Source organism: Balaenoptera musculus, chromosome 7 (genome assembly GCF_009873245.2).
Source record: "Balaenoptera musculus isolate JJ_BM4_2016_0621 chromosome 7, mBalMus1.pri.v3, whole genome shotgun sequence".
NCBI classification, from domain to species: domain Eukaryota; kingdom Metazoa; phylum Chordata; class Mammalia; order Artiodactyla; family Balaenopteridae; genus Balaenoptera; species Balaenoptera musculus.
Window position 1 is genome coordinate 105,122,855 of NC_045791.1, and position 14,887 is coordinate 105,137,741.

Consider the following 14,887-nt stretch of genomic DNA (forward strand, 5'->3'; position numbering starts at 1 on the left):
AACCAAGATACCTTTAGCTGTGATGACATTTCCCTAACTGAACTAATGTTCAGAATCACCTCTGGAGTTTCTAATTAAAGAGATGTGGGGGCTTCCCTGGTGGCGCAGTGGTTGAGAATCTGCCTGCCAATGCAGGGGACACGGGTTCGAGCCCTGGTCTGGGAAGATCCCACATGCCACACACAGAGCGTCTGGGCCCGTGAGCCACAATTACTGAGCCTGTGCGTCTGGAGCCTGTGCTCCGCAACAAGAGAGGCCGCGATGGAGAGAGGCCCGCGCACCGCAATGAGGAGTGGTCCCCACTTGCCGCAACTAGAGAAAGTCCTCGCACAGAAACGAAGACTCAACACAGTCGTAAATAAATAAATAAATAAATAAAAGAACGTGAATTTCTTTAAAAAAAAAAAAAGAGAGATGTGGCATTGGGCCCAGGATTTTGTATTTTAACAAGGGCTGGTGGGGATTCTGTGAGCAATCAAGTTATTTTGCAATTCTTCCTAGAAGGCTCCTGTGACTGAGTGAATAGGAAACTCACAGCTACCCACTGGGGCTCTCTTATCAGGGAGGAAGCTGGGGCCAGTTCTCTGGTCTGCACCCTGCTTTCTGATGATCTGTGGAGAGCACCCTGAGGAGGTTCTCATTTTGAACTCTGGCATGGGGACCAAGGGGACACTTACTGGGTGACGGGGGACAGAAAGAACAGCATAAGCCAAGGCATGGTGGAATAAGACCCCCGTGTTTGCAAGCAGTTTGGCACAGAGCAAGCTTGGGGCACTCATGGGAAGAGGTTGGAGAGAGCAGTGCATGATCAAGTGACAGGGATGAGTTACAGAAATACTGGCGTGGCTGGCTTGTCATTCAGATCTCAGTTTATATCACCTCTTAAGAGGCCTTTCCCCAACCCTCCAATGAAAAGTGCCACCCAGAGGCTCCTTACCACATCACCCTAACTGAGTCCTCTGCAGGTACTTACACTACCTGGCATTTTTCTTGTCTGTTTACTGTCTGTTTGCTCCTTCCCCAGCCACGAGAACACAGACTTTGTTCTTTGCTATATTCCTGGCGCCTCAAGCATTGCCTGACATAAGTAGTGGTGAAAATTATTTGTTGAGTGAATGAAGTACTTAGGTAAAAGGAGCAGTGGAGAAAGCCAGTATAGCTTAGTGGTCAAGTGCCTTGCTTTGGAGTCAGCCTGGGATAGAAAAACAGTAATAGCTAATACTTATATAATACTTATGAAGTTCCAAGCACTATTCCAGTTCTTTATAGATAATATATATATAAATTCATTTACTCTTACAAAAAAGTTATCACTATTTTATAGAAACTGGGGCATAGATAAGTTAACTTATCTAGGGTCACATAGCTAGGAACTAGGATTTAAATTGAGACCCTGCTCTGTCATCCCAGTTTCTTTATAAAATGCGTATAATAATAGTACCTGACATTTGGGTTGTTCCGAGTATTAAGTGAGATGTGTAATAAGCCCTCAGTATTAGCTGTTGTTATTATTGACAGACTTCGTGACTTGAATAGAGAGGGAGAACAGATCATTTATTTCCATTATCTGTTGAGTGTGTGTATGTACGTGGAGTGACACCAGCAGGGCTGCGGGTCTGGGGGGAAGCTCCTGAGTTCAATGTTGGACATGATACATGCATAAGAAATACCCATCGCTTTAGGCCAGGTGTCCCCAACCCGCAGGGGACCGATACTGGTCTGCGGCCTGTTGGGAACTGGGCCGCACAGCAGGAGGTGAGCGGCGGGTGAGTGAGCGAAGCTTCATCTGCCGCTGCCCGTCGCTTGCATCACCTCCTGAACCATCCCTTCTCCCCACCGCACCGCCCGTCCGTGGAAAAACTGTCTTCCACAAAGCCAGTGCCTGGTGCCAAAAAGGTTGGGGACCGCTGCTTTAGGCAGCTGGCTCTATGGAGGTGGTCACACAGCTGCAGACACAGATGGCATGAGGGACCAGCCTAGCATAGCAGCCAGAGTGAGGAGAAGGCTGGGCAGACCCAGACCCAGTGGTGGGAAACATCTAGGGTGGGAGAAGGCCCAGAGGCAGAAGCCAAGCTAGAAAAGGGGAGTTTTGGAAGCCAAGGGAAGAAAGGGTTTCAAGAAAAAAGGAAGAAAACAGTATCCACTGCCACAAAAAAGTCAAATAAGGTGAGGCCTGAGAGGGTCTACTGGATTTGGTATTAAAAGATGGAGATTTTGGCAAGTGTGATGGGGTAGAAGCCACACTGCTGCAGATGGAGAAGTGGCAGTGCTAAGTGTAGGGCCCCTGTAGGAAGCACTCCTGGGAGAGAGAGTGGTCGCAGCTCAAGCTTCCCCATACCTTATAGCCTGTGGGGAAGGACCCAGTAGAGGGAGAGCTGGAAGCTTAGAAAAGAAACAAGAGGACAAGATTAAGTGAGTGAGGATTCCCAAATGAAGGGGCTACCCCTTGGTCCACACCAATCTGAGACTAAAGGTAAGCGTACCTGTATAACTAACACAGAAGAGTGAGCCAGAATGTAGGCTCTGGGGGGCGGAGCTTGCTGCCAGGATGGCTTAGCGCCTCTTAAGTGCCCAGACAGTGCCTGGTGCATAAAAGATGCTTAGGAAACGTCCATTCAATGAATGGAGTATCGTGTGACAATTACGATAATTCCTGTCTGCTGCTGTCTTCTTTTGGAAGAATAGGGCCCCCCGTGGCCTCAACTCCCTTCTGTACACACCCCCACCTCCTGCCCCTCTGCTTGGGGTACCCTCTCTGGTTTTGGTTCCACCTCCCGGGGACGACTGTCCTCTGACAGCGCCCAAATCAGGGTCTCTGCGCGAGCCTCTTTCCTCCTGGGCTCCAGGCAGCTCCCTTTGGTGTCCTATAGATCTTCAAATTCCAGGCGTCACAAACTGAATTCAGCTTCTTCCTCCGCTCTGAACCGCCATCTTTCATACCTTCGTAAACAAGACACAGCAACCGGCCCTCCCAGCCCAGGGCCGGACACAGTCTTAGACCCGACCGTCCCCCTCAGCCTCCACGGCAGGGGCTTCCCACAGCCTGGCCCTTGGGAGTCTTTGGAATCGCTCCCCTACTTTCCCCACAGCTTCCTTCTTCAAGCTTCGTCATCCTGCCTAGATTAAGGCAGCAATTCTGAATTGGCCTCCCTGACACCAGTCTTGCCCCTTATGTGTAGCCACATCAGTTTTTTTGTTTGTTTTTTTGGCTGCGCCACGCAGCTTGCAGGATCTTAGTTCCCTGACCAGGGATTGAACCCACACCCTCGGCAATGAAAGCACGGAGTCCTAACCACTGGACTGCCGGGGAATTCCTGCCACATCAGTTTGTTTTATCAACAGATACAAACACATTCTAATAAATAAAAGATTTCAATGACTTCTCCTACCTGGCAGGGTGAACCCCCAGTGCCGCAGCCCACCAATGAAAGCCCACTTCCTGCTGCAGAGAAGGGGACTAAGGTGAGGCGAGCGAGGCATTTGTCTCAGGAACAAGATCTAAGGGGCACCAGACACTGAGTGATCAAGATGAGTAGTATTTCAGTGCAGTATTTATTCATTAACATGAAAAATACACAATGAACACAAAATCGAATTTTAAAAACCCACAGGATGAGAATTACTGATATTTCTTTGGCCTCAGGCTCCACTATGGCTTACACAACACTATTATTGATCCTGTGTTCATTTAAAACTTGATATTTGGGGCTTCCCTGGTGGTGCAATGGTTGAGAATCCGCCTGCCAATGCAGGGGACACGGGTTCGAGCCCTGGTCTGGGAAGATCCCACATGCCGCGGAGCAACTGGGCCCATGAGCCACAACTACTGAGCCTGCGCGTCTGGAGCCTGTGCTCCGCAACAGGAGAGGCCACGATAGTGAGAGGCCCACGCACCGCGATGAAGAGTGGCCCCTGCTCGCCGCAACTAGAGAAAGCCCTCGCACAGAAATGAAGACCCAATACAGCCAAAAATAAATTAATTAATTAATTTAAAAAAAAACAACTTGATATTTTGTTCATCATGAATTTCCTTGCACTACTTTTGGAAAGACTGACATTCTTACAATATTCAGTTTTCTCTACCGGAACATGTGTTTCATGTCTTGCATTAAAACATTGTATTGATTACTGAGTTTTTGGCCTTCAACTTTGTATACAAGTCAACTGCCTCACTTGTCTCACCCTAGTCCTGGTTCTGTGCCCAGCTGTGACCTCCAAGCTTCAGGCAACTGAACCACTGGCCTTCCCCCAATGGGCCCTCTGGCCTCTGTCCCACCTGCACCCTCTCCTGTGCTCCTTCCCCTGACTGAGACAACCTCCCCCCACCCCTGGCCTCCTGGTTGACCTTCCGACTCAGCCACCTCTTCCTGGAGACCCCCGTTATCTGCAGACTGGGTTGGAAACTCATTTCTACTGGTAAAGCACCAGCTGTCACAGTGCCTGTGGGTGAGTATGCTTCCATGTCTGTTTTCCTACTCTGCAGTGAGCTTCCTGAGGTCATGTGGAATTCGTTCTTTTAATCCTGGGCTCTGCACAGTGTCAGCAAACAGGTGGTGCTCAATAAATGCTGATTCAGGGACTTCCCTGGTGGTCCAGTGGTTAAGAATATGCCTTCCAATGCAGGGGACGCGGGTTTGATCTCTGGTCAGGGAACTAAGATCCCACATGCCACGGGGCAACTAAGCCCACGCACCCTCAACTAATGAGCACTCGGGCCACAACTAGAGAGCCCATGTGCCACAACTACAGAGCTCACACACCACAACTACAGAGCCCACATGCCACAACTAGAGAAGCCTGCACGCCACAGCAGAGGATCCTGTATGCCACAACTAAGACCTGGCACAGCCAAAAATAAAATAAATATTAAAAAGACATTTGCAGGCTTCCCTGGTGGCGCAGTGGTTGAGAATCTGCCTGCCAATGCAGGGGACACGGGTTCGAGCCCTGGTCGGGGAAGATCCCACATGCCGTGGAGCAACTAGGCCCGTGAGCCACAATTACTGAGCCTGCGCGTCTGGAGCCTGTGCTCCGCAACAAGAGAGGCTGCGATAGTGAGAGGTCCGCGCACCGCGATGAAGAGTGGCCCCCGCTTGCCGCAACTAGAGGAAGCCCTCGCACAGAAACGAAGACCCAACACAGCCATAAAATAAAAATAAATAAAATAAATAAGCAAATATGGTTAAGAAAAATATATATTTTTTAAAAATTTGCATTTTATAAATAAATAAATAAATAAATGCTGATTCTGTGACTGATGCCCACGTGACTTACAGCTGTTGGAGGAACCCAGGATTAGCCACAGAGAGCTCAGGAATTCTGATGGGTTTCCAGAGACTGTGGAGAACAAGGCAGCCGCTTCCAGGTCCCCCAGTCTAACCCCAGCCCATGGCCACCTTGCCTGAGCTGGGACACCCTGCCTTTCATGAATCCCCACTGTCCCCCACTCGACCTCCTTCTCTGTTCCTGTCCATCCCTCCAGTTGTCCTCCTGGGTCTAGGAGGGTCAAAGCTGGGTCTAGGGCCCTGCCTTCATGGAATATTGAAAGAAGGTAAGATTAAAAGTAGTTGAGGGTCTGGACTTCAGCTCTGTAGATTCAGAAACCTGAACTTTTAAAAGATAATTTATACCTCACACCTATCAGGATGGCTGCTATTTAAAAAAAGCCAGGTGTTGGTAAGGATGTGGAGAAATTTAGAACCCTGTGCACTGCTGGTATAAATGCAAAATGGTGCAGCTATTATGGAAAACACTATAGTGGTTCCTCAAAAAATTAAAAACAGAACTACTGTACGATCCAGAAATACTTCTGGGTATATATCCAAAAGAATTGAAAGCAGGGTCTGAAAGACATTGCACACCCTTGTTCAACAGCCGTGTTTGGCTATTATTCACAATAGCCAAAGGTCCCAGATATCCATCAATGACTGAATGGATAAACACAGGAAAGGAAATTTTAACGCATGCTACGACATGGATGAACATTTAAGATATTATGCTAAGTGAAATAAGTGAGTCACAAAAAGACACATATTGTATGATTTCACTATATGAGGCACTTAGAGTAGTCAAATGCATAGAGACAGGAAGTAGAATGGTGGTTGCTAGGGGCTGGGAGGAGGGGCAATGCGGAGTTGTTGTTTAATGGGTATAGAGTTTCAGTTTTGCAAGATGAAAAAGTTCTGGAGATTGCACAGCAATGTGAATATACTTAACACTACTGAGCTGTATGCTTAAAAATGTTTAATATGGTAAATTTTATATTATGCTTATGTTGCCACAATTTTCTAAAAGATAATTTCATTTTTGAATAAATACATCCAAGAAACCAGAAAATATAAAAGAATATACAGTAAAAAGTCTCTCTTGCACTCCTGTCTCCCATTCTCCTGGTTCCTATTCCTCTACCTGCACAGGTAACTGCTTTTAAAAATGTGTTAACTGGGGCTTCCCTGGTGGCACAGTGCTTAAGAATCCACCTGCCAATGCAAGAGACACGGGTTCGAGCCCTGGTCCGGGAGGATCCCACATGCCGCGGAGTAGCTAAGCCCGTGGGCCACGGCTGCTGAGCCTGCGCTCTAGAGCCCACGAGTCACTACTGAAGCCTGTGCACCTAGAGCCCATGCTCCGCAACAGCAGAGGCCACCGCAATGAGAAGCCCGTGCACCGCAAGGAAGAGTGGCCCCCGCTCGCCTCAACTAGAGAAGGCCCGCACGCAGCAACGAAGACCCAACGCAGCAAAAAATGAAAAAAAAAAAAAAAAAACATAGGCGGAAATCTTCCTGATCTTAGGGTAGGCAATGGTTTCCTAGATATAACACCACAGGCGTAAGCAACAGAAGAAAAAAGAGATACACTGAACTTCAGGAAAATAAAAACAACTTTTGTGTTGCAAAGTACACTATCAAGAAAGTGAAAAGATAATAATGTATAATGGGAGAAAGTATTTGTTAATCATACATCTGATAAGGGGTTAATATCCAGAATACACAAAGAACTCCTATAGCTCAACAACAAAAACAAAAACAAAACACCCAATTAAAAAATGGGCAAAGGATTTGAATAAACATTCTCCAAAGAAGATATAACAAATACTGAATAATGAAAAGATGCTCAACATCATTAGCCAACAAGGTAATGCAAATCAAAACCACAACGAGATACATCTTCACAACCCCTAGGATGGCAATAATCAAAAAGTCAGATAATAACAAGTGTTGGTGAGGATGTGGAGAAATTGGAAGCCTTGCACACTACTGGTGGGAGTATAAAATGGGGCAGCTGCTTTGGAAAATTGTCTGGCAGTTCCTCAAAGGGTTAAACATAGAGTTACCATGTAATCCAACAAATCCACTCTTAGGTATACAGCCAAGAGAGATGAGAGCGTACGTCCATACAAAAACTCACACATGACAAAAAAACGTGCACATGAGTGTTCACAGTAGCATTATTCACAGTAGACAAAAAAGTGAAACAACCTAAATGTCTAACAACCGATGAATGGATAAACAAAATGTGGTCTCTCCATGCAATGCAGTATTATTCAACAATAAAAGGAAAGTACTTATCTGTGCTACAACATGGATGAACTTTGAAAATATGTTCAGTGAAGGAAGACAGATCCAAAATATCACGTATTTTATAATTCCAACATTAGCAAATCTTTAGAGACAGAAAGGAGATTAGTAGTTTCCAGGGACTAGGGGAAGAGGGAAATGGGGAGTGACTGCTGATGGGTGTACGGTCTCTTTCTGAGGTCATGAAAATGTTCTAGAATTAGACAGCTGTGATGGTCGCACAACTGTGTGAAGATACCAAAAAAAAACCCCAAAACCCAGAATTGTACATTTTAAAAGAGTATATATTATGGTATGTGAATTGTATCACAATTTTAAAATCCATATAAAAATATATTAACCTTCAGGGACAAATACAGCTCTCACTGGACCAGCACCAGCTTATTTGCAGACCTACAATGGAAGCTGAATCAGAAGGTAGCTTGGCAAACATGGAAGGCCAGTTGACTACCTTCACAATGTATCTAGCACCCTAACCCTCCTCACCACCTCTGTGCTCCTACGACAGAAAGATCCACTCCCAACTCTCTGACCCTGCTTTCCAGTCTCACTCGCTTTCTTTGAAATCCCCAGGTCATCCAGCCACACTCTCACTTCCAGGCCCAGGTCTCTTCTCTTCGTCTGAGGACATGAGTGTGACCCTTTGATTCATGTTGCTGCATCTCCAGAGCTCCCCATGAGGGGCGGGGGGGTGGAGGGTAGAGGTGGGCCTGGCCTGGTGCCTGGCAGAGCAGGAGCTCAGCAAATGTTTCTGGAGCGAACCGGAATTAGGAAGAGCCTCGTTGAGGAGATGCCATCTAGGCTGAGACCATAATGGCCCATGGGATCTGTCAGCTAGATGGGGGAGGGGAGAGTGCCCTGGGCAGGCGCAACAGCCTGTGCAAAGGCCCTGGAGAGAGAGGCCTGGTGCCTTTGAACACTCAAGGGAGACTGAAGGGCTTGAGGACTCGTGATCATAACAGATGGGGCTAGAGACAGATGGAGGTTTGAGGAACTTTTGCATTAGACACCTTTCATCGCAAGCAGCTGCTCAAAACTATTTAAATACACAAAAGGATTCACTGGCTCTCAGCACTGCAAAGTGCTGGGTACCCTGACTCTCAGCTCTTCAGGGCTGGCTTGATCCAGCAGCTCAAAGATGTCATCCAGTACTTGCTTTTTTGTCTTTCTTTCCCCATTTCCCCATGTCAGTTTCATGCTCAGACCAGCTTTCGTCCTGGTGGCAAAACCTCTTGCTGCAGTTCAAGCAATGACCCTCATGTCTACACATCTTAGTGTCCAGAGGGAGCTAGAAAACATCTTTTCCAGCAGCCCCAGCCAAAAAGAAGTCCCCTCCACTGTCCTTGGGTTATGGGCCCACTCTGCGGCCAGGTAATGAGGTTATGCTGCCTCTCCCAGCCCCAGGCCCAGGTGGGTCAGCACTTGGGCTAGTGGGTACCCAAAGAATCATCAGCGGAGTGCCTAGACAAGAGAAGGGTCATGGGAGGCAACCACAATAGCCAGAAAACTCAAATTATTACTTTCCTTTCCTCATCTACATGGGAGTATCATCTCTACTTTGTGAGGTTGTAAAGAACAGAGAGGTTCAAGCGCAACAGTTATGGCCAGTGTGACCTCGGACAGAATGCCCCTTCAGGGGCTGTTTTCTGTTCAGTGAAAGGAAGGGTTGGGTCACCTGCAGATCACCAAGCCGCTTTTCCTGCTCCACCCAAGGTCCTTCTCTCCGAAGCGAGGTGCAGCGACCTGACATGGCCAGCAGGTGGCAGCCCTGAGGCATGTCCTGGTTCTGGCGAAGCCTGGGAGTCCTAGTTGCAGAGAAGGAGGCTGGGCCTCCCCAGCGAGATCCTGTGGTCTACTGTGCTCTCTTGGGAACCCAACTCTCAGGTGGCAGCAGGGCCAGCTTCAATAGGCATGCCATCCACACCTAGAAGGGCCCTGGGATTGGCTTAATGCTCTACTGTTGCCATCTTGAAACCTTAATAACTTGAACCGGAGCCCTGCATTTTCACTTTGCAGTCGGCCCTAAATTATGGTGCTGGTGGCAGGACTCACACTGCCTCGGGGATCCCCATCACTGCTATTTCCCAGAAATGTGCTGGGCCCTTCCCTTCACTGTGCTTTCGCTCAGCCTTCCTGGGGCTCCTTATCATGCTTGTCTCCTCAGCTCACTGTCTGCTGGGAAGCCTGGAAAGGATGGGGCCCTACATAGTGAGGGGGGGGGAAGATGGGGACCCTAAATGGGGGAAAAAATCTGCTCTGGTCAAGGTCATCGGTGGCCTGGTTGTCACATCCAAGGGAAACCTTCCCTCACCAACAAATTGTTGGTGAGTAAACCTTCTAGGTCCCACCTTACTTGACCCCTTTGGTATTTGACACTCAATTCCTCTGTTCCAGAGCGTCTCAGGACTCAGCTCAGGGGCCCTCATTCTCCTCTGGACTCGCTCCTCACTGCCCCACAGCCATCAGTGTCCCCTAGGCTGACTTCCATTTTTTTAAAGTCCCTTATTGAAGTGTAATTTACATACAGTAAAACTCACTACTTTTAGGTATACAGTTCAATGAGTTTTAGTAAACGTATGCAGTCATGATATAATCCAGAGTATTTCCACCCCTCCCAAAATTTCCCGCACGCCCTCTGTAGTCAGTTCCCTCCCTCCCTCCCCCAACACCCGCACCCTACTAACCACTGATCCACTTCCTGTCTCTCTGGTTTTGCCCTTTCCAGAGTGTCACATAAGTGGAATCATATAGCAGGTGGGCTTCGGAGTCTGGCGGCTTTCACTTAACATCATGCCACACCGTTTTTTTTCATTTCTGGTCACGAGGCATGCGGGATCTTAGTTCCCCGAGAGCAGGGATCGAACCCGCATCCCCTGCGCATTGTCTTAACCACTGGACCACGAGGGAAATCCGCACACCCATTTTTGAATCTCATTTTTTGGCATTCCCTGCACAGCCATCATTTAAAGCACCATTCAGGAATTCCCTGGGAGTCCAGTGGTTAGGACTCTGCGCTTTCACTGCTGAGGGCCGGGTTCAATCCCTGGTGGGGAAACTGGGATCCCACAAGCCACATGGCGTGACGAAAGAGAGGGAGGGAGGGAGGGAGGGAAGGAGGAAGGAAGGCAGGAAGGCAGGCAGGCAGGAAGGAAGGAAGGAAGGGAGGGAGGGAGGGCACCACCCTCTGCTGACGGCACACACCCCCTACTCCGGCCCTCTACTAAGCTCTGCCTGAAACTCAACCACTCACTCAGGTTCCCTCAGACCAGCTCCTCTGCCTTCATTCTCTCCCTCGGTCACCAAGCTAGAAATCTGGGAGGCATCTTTGCCTCTTTGTCTGCTGTCCCCCAGCCCCAGATGTTGCCCTCCCCAATCAGTCCCCTTCCCTCCAGCTCCTCTGTCCTTGCCTTGGTCCAGGCCGACGCCACGGCAGGCTCTCCTGGCCAGTCTCCCTGTCTCCTCAGCCTGGCCTCATCCCCACCCATCCTGTACCAGCTCACTAGTGCAGCAAGCAACGGCCTTGGCCAGGGTCTGACCTCTGCCTCCCTCTCCAGCCTGACCTCTTTCCACATCCCCTTCTAAGATGGGGGACACTGTTGAAACAAACCGTTGGTGAGTAAGCATGGCCATAACATAACAGCCCAAAATGTTTACTAATGATTTCCAAGGAACTGTGAAGTGAAAAAAGCAAAGTGCAAAAGCTTTTCTAGCAGGCTACCTACCACGTAAACGAGAGGAACTAGAAAATACACACCGTGCAAAAGGAAAAAGAGTAATAAATACAGATAAACCAGAAACTAGTGAGACTGCTTACTTGCCGGGAGAGGCAGGGTGTGAAGGACAGGAGCGGGTAGAAGGCGTAGGGGACGTGACACTCCTCTGAGTATCTCTGTGTAGTTCCGACTTTTAGAATCATTACTGTGTTTCATAAATTTTTTTAAAATTTTAATCAACAAGGAATTGGGAAAGGGGGAGTGGAGACAACCCAAAGTGGAATATAAACAGAAACAAATGAACCCAACTGTACTACAAATGAAGAGCATCACAACACTGAGGATGCCGGGGGACACTCAGCTAAGTGACTTCAGGAAAGGGTATCTGACCATCTACTCTAAGACTAAAGGGAGGGCTTCCCTGGTGGCGCAGTGGTTGAGAATCTGCCTGCCAATGCAGGGGACACGGGTTCGAGCCCTGGTCTGGGAAGATCCCACATGCCGCGGAGCAACTGGGCCCGTGAGCCACAACTACTGAGCCTGCGCGTCTGGAGCCTGTGCTCCACAACAAGAGAGGCCGCAATAGTGAGAGGCCCGCGCACCGCGATGAAGAGTGGTCCCCACTTGCCGCAATTAGAGAAAGCCCTTGCACAGAAACGAAGACCCAACACAGCCATAAATAAATAAGTAAATAAATAAAAATTAAAAAAAAAAAGACTAAAGGGAAAAAACTGCACAGTATTGTACTCTAAGTAGTAGGTTTGTTTTTCAGAGCTGTGAGTTAGAAATTCAGAAACTGCTTATGTGTATTCTAGCACTAAGCAAATAAATATATGGTGACTAATGAGAGGCAACTTTCTCACTGTCAGAAAAATGAATTAGAAATAAGGAAGGGGGGCTTCCCTGGTGGCGCAGTGGCTAAGAATCCGCGTGCTGGGGTGGGATAGGGAGGATGGGAGGGAGACACAAGAGGGAGGAGATATGTGGATATATGTATATGTATAGCTGATTCACTTTGTTATAAAGCAGAAACTAACACACCATTGTAAAGCAATTATACTCCAATAAAGATGTTAAAAAAAAAAAAAAAAAGAATCCGCCTGCCAATGCAGGGGACACAGGTTCGAGCCCTGGTCCAGGAAGATCCCACATGCCATGGAGCAACTAAGCCTGTGCGCCACAACTACTGAGCCCATGTGCCACAACTACTGAAGCCTGCACGCCTAGAGCCCGTGCTCCACAAGAGAAGCCACCGCAATGAGAAGCCCGTGCACCGCAACAAAGAGTAGTCCCCGCTCACTGCAACTAGAGAAAGCACACGTGCAGCAACAAAGACCCAACGCGCCAAAATAAATAAATTAAAAAAAAAAAAAAAGAAAGAAGGAAGGGGGTAGGCCAAAATAAACACTGTGGTGTTGAACTGGAACTAGGGGCATCAGTGTGAACTCATGGTTTTCAAAATACGTATCAATAGATATAGAAATAGCTTTGGATGTGCATGTGTGTGCACATACGCTTCCTAACTGTCCACTGAGAGGGCCTGAAAGTTGTAACGCCCAACACCAGTGAACTCACCCAGCTCCTGGATCTTGGTATCCAAACCCATTCTCCAATAAAGGGCACCAAGACTCCTTGGAGAAATGGCTATTTCCAGGACTGCAGCAAGGAAAGTAAGAGGGGAGCCTCCAACATTTTATGGTGCCAAAAGGGAAGGAAGAGCTCAAACAGTAATGGGGACACATTGGGACATGTCAATAGATACAGGAGGCAATCTGAATGTCCCCATGCCAAATCAGGGACAATCTGACAGACAAAATAAGTAATGACAGTAATGGATGATAGTTCATAGAATAAGAACCTATAGAATAAAATAAGAATCTGTGAGTCCGTATCAATATAAATACTTGAATGAATGAAGAAATAAAGGAGGAGGAATTCACTGGTAGTCCAGTGGTTAGGACTCCGTGCTTTCACTGCGAGGGCCCAGTTTCAATCCCTGGTTGGGGAACTAAGATTCCCATAAGCCACACAGTGCAGCCAAATAAATAAATAAATAAGTAAGTAAGTAGGGACTTCCCTGGTGGCGCAGTGCTTGAGAATCTGCCTGCCAATGCAGGGGACACGGGTTCGAGCCCTGGTCTGGGAAGATCCCACATGCCACAGAGCAACTAGGCCCGTGAGCCACAACTACTGAGCCTGCGCGTCTGGAGCTTGTGCTCCGCAATAAGAGAGGCCGCGACAGTGAGAGACCCGGGCACCGCGATGAAGGGTGGCCCCCGCTCGCCGCAACTAGAGAAAGCCCTAGCACAGAAACAAAGACCCAACACAGCCAAAATAAATAAATAAATAAATAGCGTTCCCTTAAAAAAAAAAAAAGGTTCCAGTTTCTCCACATCCTCACCAACACTTATTTTGTTTGTTGTTGTTATAGTAGCCCTCCTAATGAGTGTGGGGTGGTATCTCGTTGTAGTTTCGATTTGCGTTTCCCTAATGATGAGTGATGTTGAGCATCTTTTCATATGTTTATTGGCCATTTGGTACATCTTCTTTGGAGAAATGTCTATTCATGTCCTTTGCCCATTTTTGTTTTGTTGTTGTTGTTGCTGTTAAGAAGAGTTTGGGTTTTATTATAAATGATTTAAGGAATCACTGGAGAATGTTAAGCAGGGGGGTAATGTGACCTAATTTGGGTTTATTTTTTGATCACTCTGTTGGGTGGAGAATGTTTTGAAGGCAGAAAGATTAGAGATGGAGAGGCAGGGAGACCAGTTAGGGGGCTTTTGCAGAGAAGTTCAAGCAAGAGATGACGATGGTCCCAACAAGAGTGGTACTGTTCACTACCGATGAGATTGTAGAGAAGTGAAAGATTCAAAAGCTTAGTTAAGTAGTACAGTCAACAGGATTTAGCAACTAGATAGAAATGGGAAATGAGTAAGTAGAAGGAAGTACAAGACAACTCCCAAGATTCTGACTTGAGCCAGAAACTGGATGGATGGTGGTACCATTCACTAAAATAAAGCAAGCCAGGGGAGAATTGGTTTAGAAGCTGGGGAGAGAAATGATGAATTCAATTATCAACACCATACAGTGGCAGGGCCCGGAGGATCTCCTAATGGAGAGGTCCAGCACTTACAGGCTGGCATTTAGAAGGAAGTGCTTGGCTGGAGAGTCTACTCTGGAAGCCTCTGCACACAACGGAAGCTGTGGGAGTAGACAGAATCACCCAGGGGACACACAGAATAGAGGTTCTTAACCTGGATATCAAGGTAGGCTTCTGGGATCTGGGGACCTCCTGAAAGTGTAACAAAAACACACATGTAGGTGCACATGTGCATAATTCTTGGAAGAGGGTTGACATCTTTTAACTGATGCTCCAAGAGATCCCTGACTGCCCTCCCTTCTCCCCTTCCCCCAAAAGGTTAAAAGCCACTGATACGTTGTGAGAGGGAAAAGTCATCTGAGGAACATCAACATTTAAGGGACAGAGGAAGGGGACAGCCTGAGAAGAAGCATTCAGAGAGGAGGAGAAAAATGAAAAGAATGAGATTTCAAAGGGGGAGGAAGGGGTGGTCAGTGGTGTCAAACGTTGCAGGGAGT